Source organism: Peromyscus californicus, unplaced genomic scaffold (genome assembly GCF_007827085.1).
Source record: "Peromyscus californicus insignis strain IS unplaced genomic scaffold, ASM782708v3 Scaffold_21__1_contigs__length_65335640, whole genome shotgun sequence".
In the NCBI taxonomy this organism is placed as follows: Eukaryota; Metazoa; Chordata; class Mammalia; order Rodentia; family Cricetidae; genus Peromyscus; species Peromyscus californicus.
Genome location: NW_026294514.1, coordinates 39,627,887 through 39,647,902, shown reverse-complemented (window position 1 = coordinate 39,647,902; position 20,016 = coordinate 39,627,887). Strand labels below are relative to the sequence as shown.

At 43.2% G+C, this 20,016-nt stretch overlaps 1 protein-coding gene across 11 annotated transcripts in view; it reads left to right on the top strand.

Annotated features, from left to right (window-relative positions):
• Positions 1 to 1,940: 1,940 nt before the first annotated feature.
• The window catches only part of Dlgap1 (DLG associated protein 1), an 823,903-nt gene continuing 805,827 nt past the window's right edge, over positions 1,941 to 20,016 (top strand). For 5 of the 11 annotated variants that reach the window (XM_052750112.1, XM_052750114.1, XM_052750110.1 and 2 more), the window contains exon 1: positions 1,946 to 2,210. The gene's annotated coding sequence lies outside the window, so the exon portion shown is untranslated. Of the gene's footprint in view, positions 2,211 to 20,016 lie in introns of all 11 variants that reach the window. The other 6 variants (XM_052750118.1, XM_052750116.1, XM_052750115.1 and 3 more) reach the window with 5 other exon arrangements.

The following is a 20,016-nucleotide window of genomic DNA, read 5'->3' as shown; positions in this document are numbered from 1 at the left end:
TGGAGGTTTTCACTGTCTTTCTGATGAATAACTTTCACTTATGTTAGTCATATTTGGCTTCTATCACAGTCAGAAGATCCTCACAAAAGTAGTATTGTATAGATATTATTTTTCTCCTATAAGAAGTTTAGTTTCTGAGATCAAATGCTCTACCACTGATCTATATAGACTATATTGCATGAAAGAAATCTATTTTCAATAATAATAAAAGAATTTTGGTTTCTCGCAAGTTATTTTCTTCATTAAAGCCATATAATTCATGTTAGGGCTTAACAATTATGAATATTTTCTTTAATATGTGACATCATTTGAAAAATATGTGTGGATCCAACTTATTTAGAAGCCTGTAAAAGCCCTGGAGTTCCCCTTTCCAACTTATGAAGGCTATTTTCATCGGCCTCTTCAGGAAGCCGGATAAGAAGCACAGGCATCCCCCCACATTGTCATTCTTGAATTGACTGGGGATATGTTAGAACGCTAAGAGTTTACCTCTATTTAGTAGCTTAATTATTTTTTCTCTCTCTTTAGTGGAAAATCACTTAGTGAAATTGTGGAGATTATTTGTCTGAGTCATATTTTTATGGAAACTGCTTTTCACTTCTATGCATTTTTAGAAGTGTTTTCTTTAAAAAGGATATTCTATTAATATTTATAATTAGATAGCACACAAAACAGATGCTAAATCTTATGTTATAACTTTCTGGGTACAATTACATAAAGAAGATTATATACTTTTCATCAGAATGTTCTCCCCGGGAGCTGAAGAACAAAAGAGCTTTCTCTGTGAACATGCCATTTCTTTTTGGGGGTGGAAGTAAACAGAAAGATGGTGATTAACCACAATTAACGATTTTAGCACGTTAGTGTTGATCCTGAGTGTCATACTTAATGCCTAGTGTTAGTATGGAGTAGAACAGCATTGTGGTGAGTTCTTAATTGATTGACTTGGTCTTTTTTTTTTTTTTTTTTTTTCACCTTACTTCTCAGTTAACCTGTTTCCATTATTATCCTGGTCCTTTTGTGATGCTGGTGGATCCATCCTACTTTCAGAGCTTAATGGTATATCCACGAAGTGGTAGTATTCAGTATCCACCAAGGGGCAGAGGGTGTGGATTTTGCTGAGGTCCGAGGAAAGAAGGAAATAGAATTTATTTTCTTTTCTTGAATTAAAACAGTGAACGAATGCAAAATGTATCGTCTAATCTAATCCATACAACCTGCCCAAGAGCTGTTGTAAAGACAAGAAACTGAGTCGCCAAGGAAGAACAGTTTTGAGTATTCGGGCTAGGCTTGAAGTCCTCTGTGATGTGTAAATCCGAGCCTTTCCACTGTCTGTCTCTTCCTAAGTGGTTACTTCAATGGTGGGCTCCGAGGATGGAGAGGAGAGCTCTCCAATAACCGTTTGCCCAAAGAACAGGGTCTCGTGGATGGACCGACCCTGTAAGTACTGAGTTCTGCTTTCTCCACTTAGACTGGCAGAGTACTGAGCCAGCGCTGGGCAGAAAGGAGCGGAAGTTTACTTCCCCCCCCAAGACGCTGCGCAAGGGGACGGATAGGTCACGCCCACTAGCGGGTGGCCGCCTCTGGGCTCCAGGCTGGGATGCTGGAGTCCGCTCCCAGTGAGGCGCGAACGTACTTGCCACGGGAGGCTGAGCGGACCAGAGCGCACCCTCCGGGAGCCGCCGGCGCCTCCCCGCGGCCCGGGACGCACGTGCCTGGGCCAGGGCCAAGGCCAGTGGCCACTCCGTAGTAAGCGGGGCGGGTGGGAGCGCCTGGCTTCGGGCCGCGGCCGCCGCCCGCCCGCCGGCTCCGGTGGTTGGGCGGAGGAAGCGCGGGACTCCTCCTCCCCGCCGTATTAACATGCACCCAGGGGCGGGTGACCAGCCCAGCCTCGCCGCCCCTGCCCGCCGCTGCGTCCCGGCGCTCAGCCTCCGCGCCAGAGGCGAGCGTTGCGCTCCGGGCGCCGCAATCGCGAGGACGCGGCCTCGCAGCCACCTTCCGCCGCCGGCGGGGAGCGGTAGGACCCGCGGTGCGAGCGGCCGCAGCCACCTCGGAGCCCGGCTAGGCTCCTTCCCTTCACCTCGCTGAGAGGCGTCCCCGGGGCCGCGGGGCCACCGCTCTGGCCCTCGCTCCGAGGCTCGTGGGGCGGACGGACGGACACAGACAGACGGACGCCACCAGCGGAGTCCGGGACTGCGGGCAGCGGCAAGGTAATGCCGGGCTGCACGGCGGGGCTGGGGCGTGCGCGGCGGCGGCGGCGGCGGCGGCGGCGGCGGCGGTGGCGCGCTGGGTGGCTCCTGCTCACCTCCCGCTGCGAGGTCGCGGCTGCCCTAGCATCCTAGGGACTGCGGGCTGTCTCTGCTGGCCATTGGCCGCCACTCTCAATTCCCTGACTCCTGCCCAGGGTGCACGTCTGGTCCCGGTGGTGACCTCGGGATCCCCGGGGCTAGCGTACCCTTTCCCAGGCATAGGATCCTCAAAGCTCCCAGGGGTTGTTCGAGAAGGGACAGATTTTTAACTGAGACTGGGTCCTCTGAAGGGGGAGGGGAGGGGACAAGAACCTAGGTCCCGTGTGTCTAACGTCCCCAGCCAAATTCACACCACACCGGGGTTTAGCACCTTGCAGGCAAGGGCTGCTGCTCACTGCAGGAGACTTCACCATGAGCTTTTGAGTCCTTTGCAAAGCAAGTTGTTGCACTCTTTGTGTGTGTGTGTGTGTGTGTGTGTGTGTGTGTGTGTGTGTGTGTGTGTGACATTTTTGGCATTGGTTGTGAAGAGCGACTCCTTCCCCGTGTGTGGAAGAGGGGGAGAGAAAGACAGAGAAAGAGAGACACAAAGACAGTGGCACAGAGAGACGCACACAGCGGACAGGGTCCCAGGGGGGTCACCGGAGAGTCACTGTGGTCAACTGCCCGCGAATCCTGTGGCAGGCGGTCAGAGCCTGTCTTCAAAGGACCAAATGAGTGGCGCTGGAGCCTGGAGGAGCCAGCACCTCTCCTTGCTCCAAGCTGGGCCAGATAACAAATTGCACTTTCACGAGGGGCGGCTGCAGCTGCGGGAGGGACCTTAATGGTTCCGCGTGGCGATGATGAAGACCTTGCATTCAGGACCCGCGGAAGGCAAGGGGTTCCCGTCTTCATGAAGTCCCCGAGGTCGTGGGAAGGGGCAGCCGTGGCCCCGGGTGCCCGCTCCAGAGACACTGAGCGCCTGTGCCAGGCGGGCGCCGTGCTGGCCCAGGATGCCTGTTCACCCCTTGCCTGGCCTGGAGCGCTGCGGAATTTTCTGTCTGAGAAGGGGAGGGCATACAGACGGGAAGGGGTTGCAGGTGGCAAAGCTAGGAGGACCCGGTCTCTGTGGGATGAGAGGTTACGTCTTTTATGGACCAGACGAGACTCTCTTCACTCCTCTCTAGGAGAGACATGGAGAAACTGATTCTGAGCTCTGCGAGGCAGCAGATCGATCACGCCTCCTGGCCTAGCAAGTGAAGTTACAACAGAATTACAAGATGGATAATAAAAGTCACAATGACAGACAGATCTTTAGCTTTTGTGGTCTTCATGAATGACTTCGTAGAAGGTGGTAATGGGTCATCCTAACATGGATGAGGGAATGCTTAGAATTCAGAACCCAGGAAAGGAATTTAGGGCCAAATACAAACATCTTGCAGCCCCCCTCTCTCAGTTTCTCCTTGGTTGGTTTGTTTCTGTTTGTTTTAAATCAGAGGTACTGTCATGAACTGCTTTTTTTTTAACTTAACAGTTATTTATATCACAATTTCAGTTTCAGGAAACGTCTCGCTATTGGTCCCCATCATTTCGTGTAGATAGCAATTCTGTTTAGTTCAAGTCAGATGGAAATGACAGGCAGGCAAGGGATGATGCAACTGTTCCGGTTCAGACAACACCAGAGGAAAGTTGTCTTTGTTTACGTTGTGTAAAAGGAAATCCAATACATTAAAAAACAAAACAAAACTGTATAACATGTTCAGAATTTAAGTGCTAGAATTTAAAAGCTACCTTTGGGCCCAGGAAATCTCAACTTTGGAAATGAAACTGATAGAAATCTGGTGTCCATAGCTTGCTTCTTCATTTTATTTGGATTTGATGGTTCAGCTTAAAGTTGCTGGGACCATTGCTGTAAGACATTTATTCCAAGTTCTAGGTCTAAAATTCTGTGATTTTTTTTTCTTTAAACTGAGTGATTTGCTTAAGAGAACATGTAACTTCTCATGAGAAAACATTTGTATATGTAGGCTAAGTTTCAAAAACTACATCTGCATCTCTCTCCGTTATTCTAAGATTTGCTGTTAAATAAAATGTAGACAACATAGGGAGGGAGTGGGAGATGGATAGGACCAAGATATATTGTATATTTGTATGAAAAAATAAATGCAGGCAACATAAATGTTGGCAAAAAGAATAGTTAACAGATGTTTTAAAAGACCACAAAGTACTTTTCTGACAACACTTTGCAAATTATATTCAAGCCGGTGTGCTGAGTGGGAATGACACATGCATAAGCTTTCCCTGTGGTGACTTGAATGGTTCAGCACCTCTCATGTCCCCCTCCAGATTCATTTTATTCTAGCAGGACTGAAAACATGATGAATCACTTGAGCAATTATTCAAAGCAAGTGGAAAGAGGACCTCAAAGTATTACGCAGAGAAAGACCACAAACCTACATGTTCTGCTTACCAGATTCTGATGTTTTAAATTTCTTACTGAATCCAGACTTAGGGACAGAAACTGTATGCACCTAGATCTATTCAGTGCGTACCTTTGTTCCAAGTAGCCATCAAGGCTGATATTTCATATAAAATTAACACCACCGAGATGGGAGGTTGTTGGACAACACAGCGGCACTGTGGCTACCGTTTGATAGAGGCATGCACCATCATTTTTTTTTTTTTCCTTTCAGGAAACTCTTGAGGAAATAGAGTTTTCACTGTTTTTATTCCACACAATACTTTCTAACGGAGAGTAAAAAGTAAAACCTAAAAAAAAAAAAAGTAAAACCTTTCTATAGTGAAAGTTGTGTAATCAACTCAAACGCATATTGTGTCACTTTCATGATCATTCTCATCCATTTTTCTTGCCGTCGTACGTGACCTCTTGAAAAAGAGAGGAGAGAGGTGGCTCAGCAGTTAAGAGCACTGACTGGTGTTCCAGAGGAACCGGGTTCAATTCCAGAGGAACCGGGTTCAGTGGAAGAGGAACCGGGTTTAACTCCCAGGTCGTCCGGAGTGCGATCACACCAGGATAAAAACAAACAACAAACAAACAAACAAACAAACAAACAAATGTATGGGAGAAGGGACCGTGTGACCCCCTGGCTCCTCTCTTTTTAAGAGGTCATGTACAAAGCATGGCAAGAAGCACCGCCTCCTTCAGGCTGTAGAGCCCAAGGTCATGGGTGGAGCATATACCACTACCATTCTAGCCTTTATCAGAGGGGAGAGAATTAGTTTCTACTTAGGGAGGCTTCCAACTGGAGGACTTCATGAAGATTCCATTTCTTTAGAAACTTTACTTTTCCTGATTTAAGGAAATGATATGGCTGTGAGTTATTTCTTTTCTCTTTGCATTGGCAGGTTGGTTTTTCCTTAAAATTCACATTAAAATGAGAAGGCTAATTAGGATTTTGAAAACCTCAGTACTGACGTCCCATAATTATAATTCATGCCTATTATATGTTGGTCTGTTGTGTGTTTAAAAATGTTAGGGTAAGAGCACCTACAACTCTTGCAAAGGACTGTAGTTAGTTAACAGCCCCCCATTGAGCAGCCCACAATTGTCTCTAACTCCAGATCCATAGACTTCGGTGCCCTCTTCTGGACTCTCTGGGTATGTGCACCTAAGTGCACATATCCACAATTAAAAATATAAATCTTTTTTAAAATTAGATGACTGTTATCATAATAAGGCCTTTTGCTAACACTCTAGAAAGGTTTTGTGCTGCTGAGAACATTGGGAGTTGAAAAACACCCCATGTCTTGGGCTTTCTTTTATTCCTAGAAAATCCTAAGTGCTTTCAGTTCTGTTTTCCAAGGAAAGAATGGTTAGAGTGCCCCTCAAGACATCCTTTATGGTTTTAATTCATGGGAGACTTTGCAGCCTGATTATTTTTCAATGCTGGGGAAGGTTGCTTTCCCTAGATTTGGTCTCTGTCAGTAGTCATCCAAGATTTGTTACTAGGAAGACCTGAAACATTCTCCACAAAAAGAAGGTTTATTATCAGCCTTCTCACATCCTCTTTAAACAACCACACAGGGCTGGTGGCATGGAATTCAAGACACTTTTCTTCAACCCATATCCATTTAGTTGTGTAATTTGTACTCATGGTTTCCTGGTCTGCCGCTGTGCAGTGTACAAACTTCCACAGCAAACCGGATTAAGAAGAACAAGAAAGTGGGTGTGTAGGTCAGGGAGTCTGAACAGTGAATGGTCATCCTTTGGGTCCCACCGCTCGTTACCGTGATTTCTGAGAACCTGATCTTGCACAGAACTGCTGACCCAACTATTTCCCAGCCTTCATTCTCGTAGGTGGTAGGGCTGAGTGAATGTTTTCATCTTTAAATAACTTAAAATTTCCCTGATTGCTGTCTATCATCTTCTCCCTCTTACAGAAGTCAATAACTACTGGGAAACAAGTAATAACCCAGTTAGGAAAACTGGTGCACACCAGACACTCTATCTGATACCTAGTTCTGACATAAGCCAGTGTGCCTGGGATGTGACTGCCTGTTTTACATTTGGTTACAAACTAGATAGCAATGCCCCGAATACACAAGGAAAATGTAAACTCACCCTCCTCCCTCTTCCTAGAATTTGCCAGAGATGAAACCATTCATTTTCATATTCACTTATAACTCGAGTCTGTTGTCACTGACAATTTGTCTGTCTTCTCTCAGTGTTTCTTGTCAGATTCGTAAGCAACTACACAAAGCCAAGCTATGAAGTGTGTCATTTGGAGCTGCCCAACCTTGCCAGGTTTCCTTAGTATTCAACATCGCGATGAGCGTGTGGAAGCCATGGTTAAGTGACTGGAAAAGGAGGGATTGTGCTGTGATCGCCTCATCTCCCTGGCCTTGAGTCAGAATCTCAGCACCAAGACTGTTCAGAGACATTTAAAGGGCTCCCTCAGGTGGCTTGTGAGAAGGTCTCTCTGGGCACATCTCCAGCTCTGCCTCCTAACTCTGTGGCATGGTTTTAGCTAATTTGAAAACATCTGCTAGAGTAACTTCCCTGTTAGTTCTTCTACCTCTGGCAAGTGCTTTTGAGTAGGGTATGGGCAGATTGGTATTAACCCCACTCTAACCTCAAGATTATCGCCCTTTCTCTGGAGACCCTTTCTATCTTGCTTTCAATTTCAGTGGAAACTCAGTGTGAAGTCTATTTCAGGACTAGAAATTTGCCTGCTGGATATCACCCAGATTTCTTTACAAGAACACATGCTGCAGTTTGTGAGGAAAAATGGAATTTTGATCTTGCCCCAGACTCTGCAGACAACTCCTCTTTGATGGGATTCACCACATTATGAACTAGGAAGAAAGCAGGACACACTCATCTCCTTCAACGCCATTTCCCTTCATACATTAACCCAGAATGCAGGGCTACCTTCTCAGTTCTCCAAGCATGGGTGTGTTTTCCCCTTTCATTGTGGAGGGCAGTTGGGGGAATCAGGAAGCCCTGCCATGTTTGGAACTCTACTGTGTGAACTCCTGGGCAATTCAGAGGGAGCTCCCTTGATTCTGTAGCTTGTGTGAACTGTGATGAGGAGTCTTTTCCCTCTCTTCCTAGGACATGGTTTCTTCTTTTTTTCCCCCCATATAAATGATTTTATTTTTTTATTTTAATTTTATAATTTAACTTAATTTTACATATTAGTCACGGATTCCCTTGTTCTCCCTCCCCCCGCCCCCGCTTTCCCCCCAGCCGACCCTCCATTCCCATCTCCTCCAGGGCAAAAACTCCCCTGAGGATTGAGTTCAACCTGGTAGATTCAGTTCAGGCAGGTCCAGTCCCCTCCTCCCAGGCTGAGCCAAGCAACCCTGCATAAGCCCCAGGTTCCAAACAGTCAGCTCATGCACTGAGGGCAGGACCCGGTCCCACTGCCTGGATGCCTCCCAAACAGATCAAGCCAATCAACTGTCTCACTTATCCAGAGGGCCTGATCCAGTTGGGGGCTTCTCTGCTATTGGTTCATAGTTCATGTGTTTCCATTCGTTTGGCTATTTGTCCCTGTGCTTTATCCAGCCTTGGTCTCAACAATTCTCGCTCATACAAACCCTCCTCTTTCTCGCCAATTGGACTCCTGGAGCTCCACCTGGGGCGGTTTCTTCTTTCTTACACCTCAACTGCATAGTCATTTAATTAGTGAAGCTCTTCAGCCAGATACAGTTTGATGGCTTTGCAGCCTCTTCACGTCCTTTTACAGTTAATAAGGATGTGCGATCTGGTGATGGTATGATTGGATGACAGCCTTCCCCTACAGAACAGTGTGCTTCCTGTGACCTCAAGAGCTAAATAGAGCATGCTTATCAATACGATCAATGACCAGCATAGTGCAGGGTACCCAGTAATTGGCCAATGTATACCAGCTGTGTGAACAGTTGACTAATTGAATAAATGAGTGAGTGAATGCAGAGCTGTGTTCCAGCTGTGCAGATCGTAACTCTGAAGGGTAGTATGTCTTTGTTTTCGCCTAGCCTGCCTTGCAGGATCAGATTCGGCATTGTTTAGCCCTAGGCTTACTCAGATAGTACCTTTGAGAGAGACAGATGATCCCAGAGTGGCCAAAATGTCATCATCATGCTGTATTTTCCAACTAGGGGCCTGCAGTCTTTTTATGAAAAAAGGTAAGATTCTAGAGCCAATAAAAACTCCCATTTCTCTTCCTTCCTCGTTATGCTCAGTGAACTTACCAATAGCTTACCCACTCCATTTCTTTTTTTTGCCTCACCTTTCAAATCTCCTTTCCCGCCACCCCCTTGGAGAACCTGCTCTGCCTGTGCCTCATTTTAATGTGTGATTTTCTGTTCCTGTTCCTGTCAGCCTCCTGGAACCAGAAGCTCAGGGGATGACAGAGGAAGTGGCTAGTGTAAGGTTCGCGTATGGAAGGAGGCCAAAGTTCATTGGAGGCTGCCCTAGTCTGATGTCAAGATGGATGACACAAACTGGGGTCACCTCAGTTGGGAAAGTGCCTCCATCCAATTGACCTTCAGGCAAATCTTTGTGGCACTTTCTCGATGGTTCCATGGTGGCCTCAGCTCACTGTGGGTGGTGTCACTCCTGCGCAGGTGGTCCTGGGAGCTACGAGGAATGTAGTTGAATGTGAGCTGAGAAGCAAGTCTAGAAGTGGTGCTCCTGTATGGTCTCTGGTTCAGCTCCTGCCTCCAGGTTCCTATTTGAGTTCCTGCCCTCAGTGATGGAGCATGACATGGAACTATAAGGCAGATAAACTCTTCTGTAACACGAATAACTAAATGGTATTTTTTTGGGGGGGGGGTTCCAGACAGGGTTTCTCTGTGTAGTTTTGGTGCCTGTCCTGGATCTCACTCTGTAGACCAGGCTGGCCTTGAACTCCCAGAGATCCACCTGGCTCTGCCTCCCGAGTGCTGGGATTAAAGGCGTGCATTTTTATTTATTTATTTTACCAGACATAAGAGTTTGTTCCTCCCCAGCTGCTACTTCTGGGATATTTGAAAGCCGTGGAGAGACAGACTAGCTTCCTAGGTACGCTGACAGGCCAACTGTAAACTGTTGTAGATGTCAGGTCCACAGTTTAGCTTTCAGTGTTCCATAAGGAATGATGAGGGTCAGTGTGGGCATGACCTGTGTTTGTATGGCTGATCTTATCAACTAGAATAGCTAAATTTACATGCACACGGCAGTGATTTAAAGTAGTTTACCTGGATGATTAGAGTCTTCCAGGATCCGCACAATAGCTATCAGATATTTGGTAATTATATATTGTTTCTAATAATGAGGAAATCAAAATATATGTTGTATCTCTTGGGTACTTAGTACAATGGAGAATACAGAAGTGAAAGATGTATTTCAAATCATGGAACAGCATAAAATGCGATCAAGAATATACGATTAAAACATGGAAAATATTGGGAGGCTGAAGTAGGAGGAGTGCTGTGAGTTCAAGGTCAGTCTTGACAACATAGTGAATTTCAGGCTAACCTGGGCTGTACAGAGTGAGAACCTGTCACAAAAACAAACAAAAAAAGATGTAGGGAATAATTAGTAATAATATGTTGGGTTATAGAATAAAACCAACTGTTCAAGTGTAAGGGACCACCAATCATATTTATGGTATTTATTTTAAACACCAGTGTATGTGTGGGGCTCATCAAAGAATCAAAGTATTATGGGATGCTTCCTAAGGAAGAAAATCTTAAACAGAAGCTTCATGGATTGGTAAGAATTAAGTCAAAGGAAACAGTACTTGCAGACTCGGTAAGATGTCTACATTATTGTGGCAATGCTTGTTCCTGGTCCGGGGGAAATTTGATCCTTGTGCCGATGAACTTGATTCTGGAGGATGGTGACGTTACTGATAGAGACCTACCATAGAGGGCTGAATGCTTGTACAGGAATGTTTAGATTTTTCAGGAGCCACTCAAGGATTCCAAATAGACAATGCTTGGAAGATGGGGTCACTTGGAAGTAGACGAGCCATCTCCTAGAACTAGACCAATATCTTAGGGACACTTTTTTGAATGATGAGTCTAGGGAGGTAGGTCTGTGAGAAAATGTAATTTTTTTTCTAGTAATATTTGACTATTTTCTCTTATGTCTGAGTCATACTGTTTTCAGTTCCATATTACTAAAATTATAATTAAGTACTTTGATGTCATCCAAAAATTAAATAACATTGTAATAAATGCCTTATGCCTACCACCCAGATTATGAAAAAGTTCATTTATACAGTGTTGTGTGTGCTGGTGATATTTTCCAAATATATCTCCCCTCACTGGTGCTCTGTAGGTGATATTGTGTCCTTGCCTTTCCCTTGTGTCTTGTGTGCTTTGCCATGTACACATACACATCCAAACAACATAGTCTGGATTTTAGGATCCATAAAAATAGTGTCGTGCTCTTTGTATTCCTCAGCTCTCTTTTCTTGCCCAGAAATGTGTTATGTCCAGGTCCAGTTTGTGTGTTTTTAGTGTTCCATAACATTCTAGTCAATGGCTACATCATGATTAATGTGCCAGTCTTTTCTTGATGGGAGTTTATGCTGCTTCCAGACAGGCTGCTCTTAACATTCTGATGCTCTTAGCTTATGCTAACAAAGGAGAGGTCCTCAGGAGAGCAGTTTCAAGAGGAGGGCATCATACCTGCACACTTGGCAGACGATGTCTGATTACCTGGTAGCATCTCATCATTTATATTCCAACCAACAATCCTTAAGAGGTCCTTTTGTTCCACATCCTTGCCAACATTTGGCGATGCATTTGTATTTTGCTCATCTTGTGAATGTGAGATAGTATCTCATTGTATCGTTAATTTGTTCCCGGAGACTGCTAGGAATGTTGGCCTGTTTTTCCTTCTTATTAACATTTTGGCTTGGTTGGGGAGGATGGTTCGTTTTTTCACATATAATATCTACTCTCTTCCTGCTGTTGATTTAAACTCATTGATTTAGATATTCTGGATGCCAGATGTTTTCTCTCTCAGTATTATGAATTTCAATGGTCTTCACTCAGTTAGTGGCTTGTCTTTTTTCATTTTGATGATGTCTTGTGGTGAAATGTTTCTTTAAGTTTTATAAGATGTATGTCTTATCATTCCTTGTTGTATGTAGCTTAGGGAACCTTTTCCGAGTCTGAAGTGAGGAGGAAGCTCTCCTTTTTCCTCTCACAAACACTGAAGCTGTGCTTTCCCATTGAGTACTTCCAGACTTTAACCTGCGAAGTTACTCTAGAAAGCCTTTAACTACATCCCACGTGAACAAGATGTAACCTTGTCTCGCTCTTAATTTATTCCTCATTTAGTTGGAGTGAGATTATTGGATTTTTATGAATTCTGATGTAGTCAAACATCAAGACTTCATTTTATGCCTGGAATGTACAGAAGCTTCTAAGCAAGATTTCTTGCCCCTAAAGTCTCTTTGCTGTCCCTCCCTCCCTCCCTCCCTCCCTCCCTCCCTCCCTCCCTCCCTTCCTCCCTTCTTTCCTTTCTCCCTTCCTCCCTCCCTCTTTCCTTCTACTTTTCTCCCTCCCTCAGTTTCACTCTTCCGTCCTTCCTCCCTTTTCTGCCATACCTGTGAGGTAGGGTTTCACAATGTAGCCCAGGCTGGCCCCAGCCTCACAACCAAGTCCTGGGATCACAGGCTGACATCAGCAGACCTTGCAAGATTCATTTTTTTTTTTTTCTGAAGTCTTCATGCGACTTCCAGGAACACAGAAGAGCACAGTCATTCTTACTCCTCACTCATCTATCCCAGCTCCAAGCATGTGCTGTGCATGGAGTGCCTTCAAATGTATCACTGGAACATGGGCAGTAGGGCATACCAGGGTGGCTTTGTTACTTAACCCCACTTCTTAATTAGTCCTTTGTATTAAATGTCTCCACAGTGGACACCCTGCTGGCTAGGACTTTGCCATTGGCCATTCTGTCTTCCTTATTTTTTTTTCTGTGCTCTTCAGAATATTTATATGCTTCCTGTTTGACAAACAATGGCAGCTGATTCCCTCAGACCATGCCAAGGGGAGTTAGGGTTGAATCTCTCTCTCTTTGCCCATTCTTCTATGTGGATTACATGGCCATGAGCAAATGTTTCTTTTAAAATGCTTATTTTAGAGCCCAGACAAATATTACCTCTCACATGAAACATTTATGGCCCTTACAGCTGAGGGCTAGCTCTCTTCTTAATTCCATTAGTATTTAACTGGATCATTTATTTTATGACTTACATATGTGAATACCGCTGGATGTTAAGCTCCCTCCGTGATAAATTAATTTAGGTATTTTTGCATCTCTCTCAGGCCTGAGCTCACTATCTAACAGAGTGGGTTTAGTGGGTAACAGCTGCTTTCTTGATGATTGGTAATCAGTTATTGGAGATGACATGGGCTAAGTGGGAATTTGGACTCTGGAGTTATTGGAAATAAATAGGAACATGACTGGAACATACTAGGATTTGAAATAGTGAGCATGTTTGGAGTAACTAAGCTATACTTTGGTTGTGATATTTAAGATGATTGAGTATCTCCTATAAGTAAGGAAGAATTAGACCCCAGTTTCTGAAATGATAAAATTTGTGATGTTCGTTAGAGGTGGGTCAGCAGATTCTTGGCACAAGACACTGTTTCTGTGTCTCCTTGTGGAAAATGCCACATCTCTGTACGAGCATGATTCACTATGCCGGTCCCTTTAACGACAGGATTTTGTGCAAGCTGATTTCATTGAGCCCAGTTTCCTCATCTGAAAAATGAGGATCATTAAACTTAGATTTCAATGTATTTGAAAGGATTAAATGAGCCAACCTGTAGAAAGTATCTAGTTCAAAGCTGGACCCATGGTGAGCAATTAAAACTTGTTCTTAATGGTATATTTTATTCACAGGCACTAACTTGCCAGCCATCTTTCTGCATCAAAGTGATAATGAGTAAAGAACTTAAAAATGACTGGTCCAGTTGTGAAATACCTTTCTTCTCCTACTAGAAGCCTGCTAAAAACCCCTGGATCTGACTATTCCACACTCGTTTATTAGTCAATGACTGCAACCATGACTTGGTGGGCAATTCAGTAAGAGCTAGTGTTCACTGAGCATCATGGTCTCTGTACTCCTGTTTCCTGTGTCCCTTGCAGGCTGTAGGTGCTGAATCCACAGGGCAGTGTCCACAGCCCTAAGCCTCTCTGACATTGGACCATCTGATGTGAGGAGATGACAATGCAAATCAGATGTAACTTTCTCCCTCAGGAAGATTTAACTTGGTTACTGAGAAGATAGTCTCAGAGAAAGGTTCTGTGCATCTGGAGCAACACTCAAAGTGTAAATTCTAATTCCTTCTGTTAAGAGTGTGTATTTCCTAAGGTGAGATGAGATATGGGGAATGGAGAGAACCAGAAGGAGGAGGCCATTGTGTCTTGATTTCTATGGAGGAGATTGTCCTGTTTGATACCTAGTTCCTGGATGAGTAGAGGGCACCATGCTCTGATTGCCTTCGCTTGCTCAGCCAGACAGGATTGTCTACTACCCCCACATCCCCCATGGTCCCATGCTCAATCAGCTCAGTTTCTCTTCTTAGAGAGAGAGCTCTATAGCTCAAACTATCCAACAAGGCAAGTAAGAACTTGCCATGGATTGTATAGAGGGAAAACCTACTGTTTTCATTTCTGGCAAAGAAAACATTATAGGAAGCTGTATTTATTTGGGACATCATCTGTTGTAGTAACCCATACACTAAATATTTGTTGCTTGCATTTAAAACCTCATAGAATTAAAAAAAAAGTTTCTTGTGTATTTATTATTCCAGAGATCCTGTTAGGGCAGAGATGTTGGCGTTCACGGAGTTGCTTGTGTTCTCTGTAGAGGTCAGATGGGTGTAGCACTATTGGGTTGTGTTTCCATCATGCATTGATAAGCTGAATAGTTTATTTTATTCACTTTTAATTTTTTTTTATTTTTCAGATTATAATGTAATTATAACATTTTTTCCCTTCCCATTTCCCCCCAAATCCTTCCATATAGCTCTCCTTGCTCTCTTTTAAATTCATGATCTCTTTTTTCATTAATTGTTGTCATATACATACATACATGCAAGCATACTCCTAAATACAAGAGTACAGACCACTCAGTCCGAATTATATCACTCCTATGTATGTTTTCAGGGCCGACTATTTGTTATTGGAGACCTAGTAGGTGTGCTTATCACTGGGGAAGACTGTTTCAACTGCTCTTGGGCGTTTATTACTTACTTGTAGCTATTTGTGTAGACTTTAGGCTTCCTGGGCTTTCCGCCATCTGTGCTCACATGTCTATTATCCTCACTCAGCACACAGGTAGGCAGTCATTTCAACTGCAGCTACATGATGGGTGTAGCTTGTGCTCTTCCCAGGAGACAGTCTCACAGAAAACTCCCCATCCTCTGGCTCTTACAGTCTCTCCATCCCCTCTTCTTCAGTGATCCCTGACCCTTAGGTACAGGAGTTGTATTGTAGATGCATCCCTTTGGACTGTGCTTCACAACTCTGCATTTTGATTGGTTGTAGTTTGCTTTAGTGATTTCCATCTGTTGCAAAGAAAAGTTTCTCTGGTTGGTGATTCAGTCTCTGTAATCCCCATTGAGTAGGCCTTAAGCCTAATTAGACAGCTGTCAACTACCACCAAGATATATATATATATATGTGCCACCACTGCACCATCAGTATTCTTGTATCATGCTGGTCATCATTGTGTTACACGGGCACCATAGATACATAGGACTGTTGGTTGCTTCCCTCCTTTGGCGGGTTACATGGTTTGTTTCCATGAAAGCTAGTCCTCAGGGTTGAAGCTTTCAGGTCAGTTCCATCCCAGAACCCTTTGGGCACTGTGCCTGAAGTGCTTTGTATCTTCAGAAATAGGGACTTGCCTTCTACTTCTGTAGGGCAACCAAGTGCAATATCAGCAGCCTACAATGTTTTGGGAAACACTGGAAAATCCTGACCAACGACTCAGAAGAGGGCTTCTCATGCCTGATATTGAGATTTTGTTAGACGGTCTGTGGCTCTTGGAAGTGGCATTGCCAGCCTAGATGGGAATTTCCATTTAAAATATGTACATTTATTTATGCACCAACTTACACGTATTATGTACATTTTAGGTGGATAGTTAATAGTATGACTCTGTATGACTTTTTCAGAATCCTGACTGTTATTTTATCCTCCTTCCTGTTTCTGTTTTTATCTCCCTCCCTGTCCCTCATTAGAGGGTCCCTGTTCTTCTCATTTCCCCTTCAGAATAATTGTTCCCTGCTATTCCACTCCCTATTGATCCCTCACCCCAGACCCTAACCGGTCCCCTTTACCTTCTTGATTTCTGCAGTTACTCCAGGATGTGCACTCACATCTGAAGACTTGGAGCTAGGAGGCTCTGATGAGAGAGCACATTCATTGTTTGTCTTTCTGGATCTGGGTCACTTCACTAAGTATGATCTTTTCTAGTTCCACCCATTTACCTACAAAGTTCATGATTTCATTTTTCCTTACAGCTGAGTAGTATTCCATGGTGTATAGGTATTACATTTTTATTGTGCATTTACTAGTTGAAGGACATTTATATTGTTTCCATTTCCTAGCTATTATGAATATAATGCAGCAATGAACAGGGCTGAGCAAGTATCTATGAAACAGGATGTCAGAATGTTGAGTCCTTTGGGCAATTCAGAATAATGTAAGGAATACTTAAAAAGTTGTATTCTTTTAAGTTGGAAGGCCTAAAAGAAATGGATGTGTTTCTAGATTCATCCAAACTACCAAAATTAAATCAAGAAATCAACAGCCTAAACAGATCTGTACCTAATGAGGAGATTGAAATAGCAATAAAAGCATTCAAGTTTAAAAAAATAAGAGTCCAGGGCCAGATTGACTCACAGCAGAATTCTGCCAGACATTCAAAGATCTATAGCCAATCAGTCCTTCTTAAACAAGAACACAGAGGAGGTGGAGGAAAAGAATAAGTTGATGACAAACAGAAGGAACATTCCCAAATTCCCTCCATGAAGCCTCTAGTACTCTAATACCCAAATCAGGTGAAGAAACACTATCAGCAAAGAGAAGCTGCAGGTCAATAACTGTGATGAACATAGACTCAGAAATACTCAACAAGATACTTGCAAACAAAATACAAACATATGTAAAAAAGGATTATACACCACGACCAAGTTTTGAGAGCCATGGACATACCAAAGCACTGATGTCCCCTTAGTCTTTCTGCTCCCACAACCACAGTGTCTCAGGGTTATCTATGAGCAATAGCCATGGGTAGTAACTTAGGCACTGTTTGCTCAATCTTTCTTTTCCTAGCATTTTATATTTTGAAGATGCTTCCTCTTTGATAACCATTATTGATTCATTTCTTCATCACTTCTTTTTTTTTTATTCAACTAACAATAATCTTTTCAATGGATACTTTGTGCGATTCACTAGTCTGAATTCTTTTACTTTCGCCTTGAATAGGAGTAACAAAAGATGTAAATTGGGCCCCTGCAGAGCTGTGGTGTTCAGACTGGATGGGAAGAAATGCAATGCCCATGACTTTGTATTTTATTTTTGATACACAGTCTTATTATGTAGCCTTGGCTTTACTTTAACCAGCTGTCCCCCCTGCATCAGCATTCTGAATTTTGAGATTACAGGTGTGTGTAACCACAACAGATCCAGACTTCTTACAGCTATGGAAAAATAAATGAAATTGGCAGGGATTCGAGTACTTATTATATGAAAACATGAACTTTGGTACCTCTCTTCTTAAATTCAGACTTTCACTAGACGTGTCCTAGCTTTACAGTTCTAGAAGGCTCTCCAGGAAGTGTGCAATTCTTTCATTGGTGGCGTTGTTATTTTGTCCCATTCTCTTTTTGCAATAGTAGACATGCCCTCAGGTGGATTGTCAGCTACTGTATCTGCAGTTCTGTTTTCTCCTACTATTCTTGTTGCTCTTTTGTTTTTAAGTGCTGGGATTAGCCCTAGGTCCTTGCACATGCTCAGCACATTTCTACCACTAGCTTCTTCTACCACTGAGACCCTTTGCCGCATCTCTCTTGGAAGATTAGGTTGGACTTGAGCTCACTGGGTAGTCCAGACTTGCCAGCAACTCATCCTTTTACATTTGCCACCAAAGTTCAGGGATCAAAGGAATGCACGGCAAGATGATTGTGATTTCGGTTTTTAATATCCCAATAGATCATTAATTATAGCATAGGAGAAATTTCCTACAAACTTGTATTTCAACACAATAGTAGACATTATATTTTGTTGGATGTGTGTTAGACACTACAGCCCATTAAACCAGTAATTGTTTTTTATCTTCATATTAGCCTTATGTAGAAAGTGATATAGTTTACTGAATATGTGCTTGGATTTCAGAACTTTCACCAATGAAGTTGATAAATTGAACTGGGATCTGTAACAAGATCTATGCTCCCCAGATGCCTAACCCATTGCCCAGTTTTGAATGACATCCCAGAAATGTAGACTGAAATGAAAAAAAAAAAAAGAAATCAAAAAGGTTATCATATTGCAAAATTGATAGCTATCAGAAATGAGTTTCTAGCTGCCGGAAAGATATATGTTCTTCTTAGTTTAAATTATTCCACTTTGAAGCTTGGATGGCCCAGCAGGCGGTTATTGGGACATTTTTAAAGTGGTACTTCAGTTTCTCCTTAGTTTCCTCCAGCCGTTGCCATACATATGTGGAGACCATAGTGGAAATGAGATTACTTCTACTGAAATGCTGTTATTAGTTACTTTCTTGTCTCTGTAATCAAATAACTGGCAGAAAGCAACGTTGCTGAAGAAATAATTCCTTTGGCTCCCAGTTAAGAGGGTACCATCTGCCATGGCAGGGAAGGTATGTCAGAGTCTGTGGCAGCAGTAGCCTGCAGGTGGGACTCCTCACATCTGAGGATAGCAGGAAGGAGAGAACCAGCCTGGTCTGTTGGTGTTCATTTTTATTCAGTCAGTACCCATGATGCATAGATTGGTACCACCCACATTCAAGGTGGGCCTTCCTTTCTCCCTTAAACCTCTCTGGAAATGTCCTTTTAGGTACACTCAGGGGTGTTTCTCATGGGTGATTCCAAATCCAGCCAGGTTGACAATGATCATGAACCAACACAAATGCCAAACTCCCAAGCGCTTAATTTAAAGGTCAAGTCACTTTGTTCTCTAATGCCACTTAAAAATATCATTTATTATTTTTCATTTCCCTCTTGGTTTTTGACTAGTCCTTGCTTTAGTGGCTTATTTTCAGACACTGGCTATTTTGATGACATCAAGGACATAAATAGGTTGCATTTGCCTTGTCTTCTTCTTTCTCCATATATTTTCCCATTTGTTAGAGAAATCCTCCATGACAGAGGTGAATCTCTTTGGAAACTTCTAGGGGCATGACCATCTGCTTGTTTTGGAGAAGACTGGTGTCTTCTTTCCAGGGAAAGATCTGTCAGTTGTGAAGAACTTCAGCTCCCTGCTTCCCGTTGGGCAATCTGTTTGAGAGAGTAAGTAAGTAAGGGCCACAAAGACAAAGGGACACAGAGGTTTGGTCTGCAGTAAAGACATAGTTTAGAGGACATAATTAATGGGCTTGGTACAACCTCTACAAGGATCAGATAAGGACTTCCCTAGCAAGGAAAAGCAAAAGGTGTTCAATCGCTCTTCTAACACATACCTGAAAACTGCATGCTGCTTATCTCCAGGCTCCTTTGCAGTTCAGGCTGGTGGAATTAAAACATCAATCTCTTTAAATAGACATTGGCAAATCAGCGTCGCTATCCTACTGGAGAGGAAGTATTATTCAACTTGTGCATAAAATACTACAATAGTACTCTAGTTTATTTTAAACTTTAATTTCTTAGGGGGGAATTGAATATGTAAGCATCCCTACACACATACACATTGGTACAAGATATTTTGCTCACGTACATTAACAGAAGCTGCAGTGGAGATGGAGTCACAGACACATGGTGGAAGAGCAAATGTTCTTTGTAATGTTCTTACTATCACGGTGACGTCACAGATGAAAATGCATCTTGTGAGTTAAACGTCTTCAATATTTCTTGCTAAGATTCTGCGAAGGTTATTTCTAATGCTGTCGTGTTGTTTTGAATCACCTTGCAGTCCTGACACAGAATAAAATTTGAATCTTCCAGGTACTATTAAAAGTAATGTGCTAATAGTTATGCATTGTTTTGTTGGAGACAAGAACTATGGTATCAAATGCTTTGCCTTACTTAAATCATAGCATGCCCTGTGTTTAAAGTCAAGTTCAACATATTTACATTGATTATATTCTCA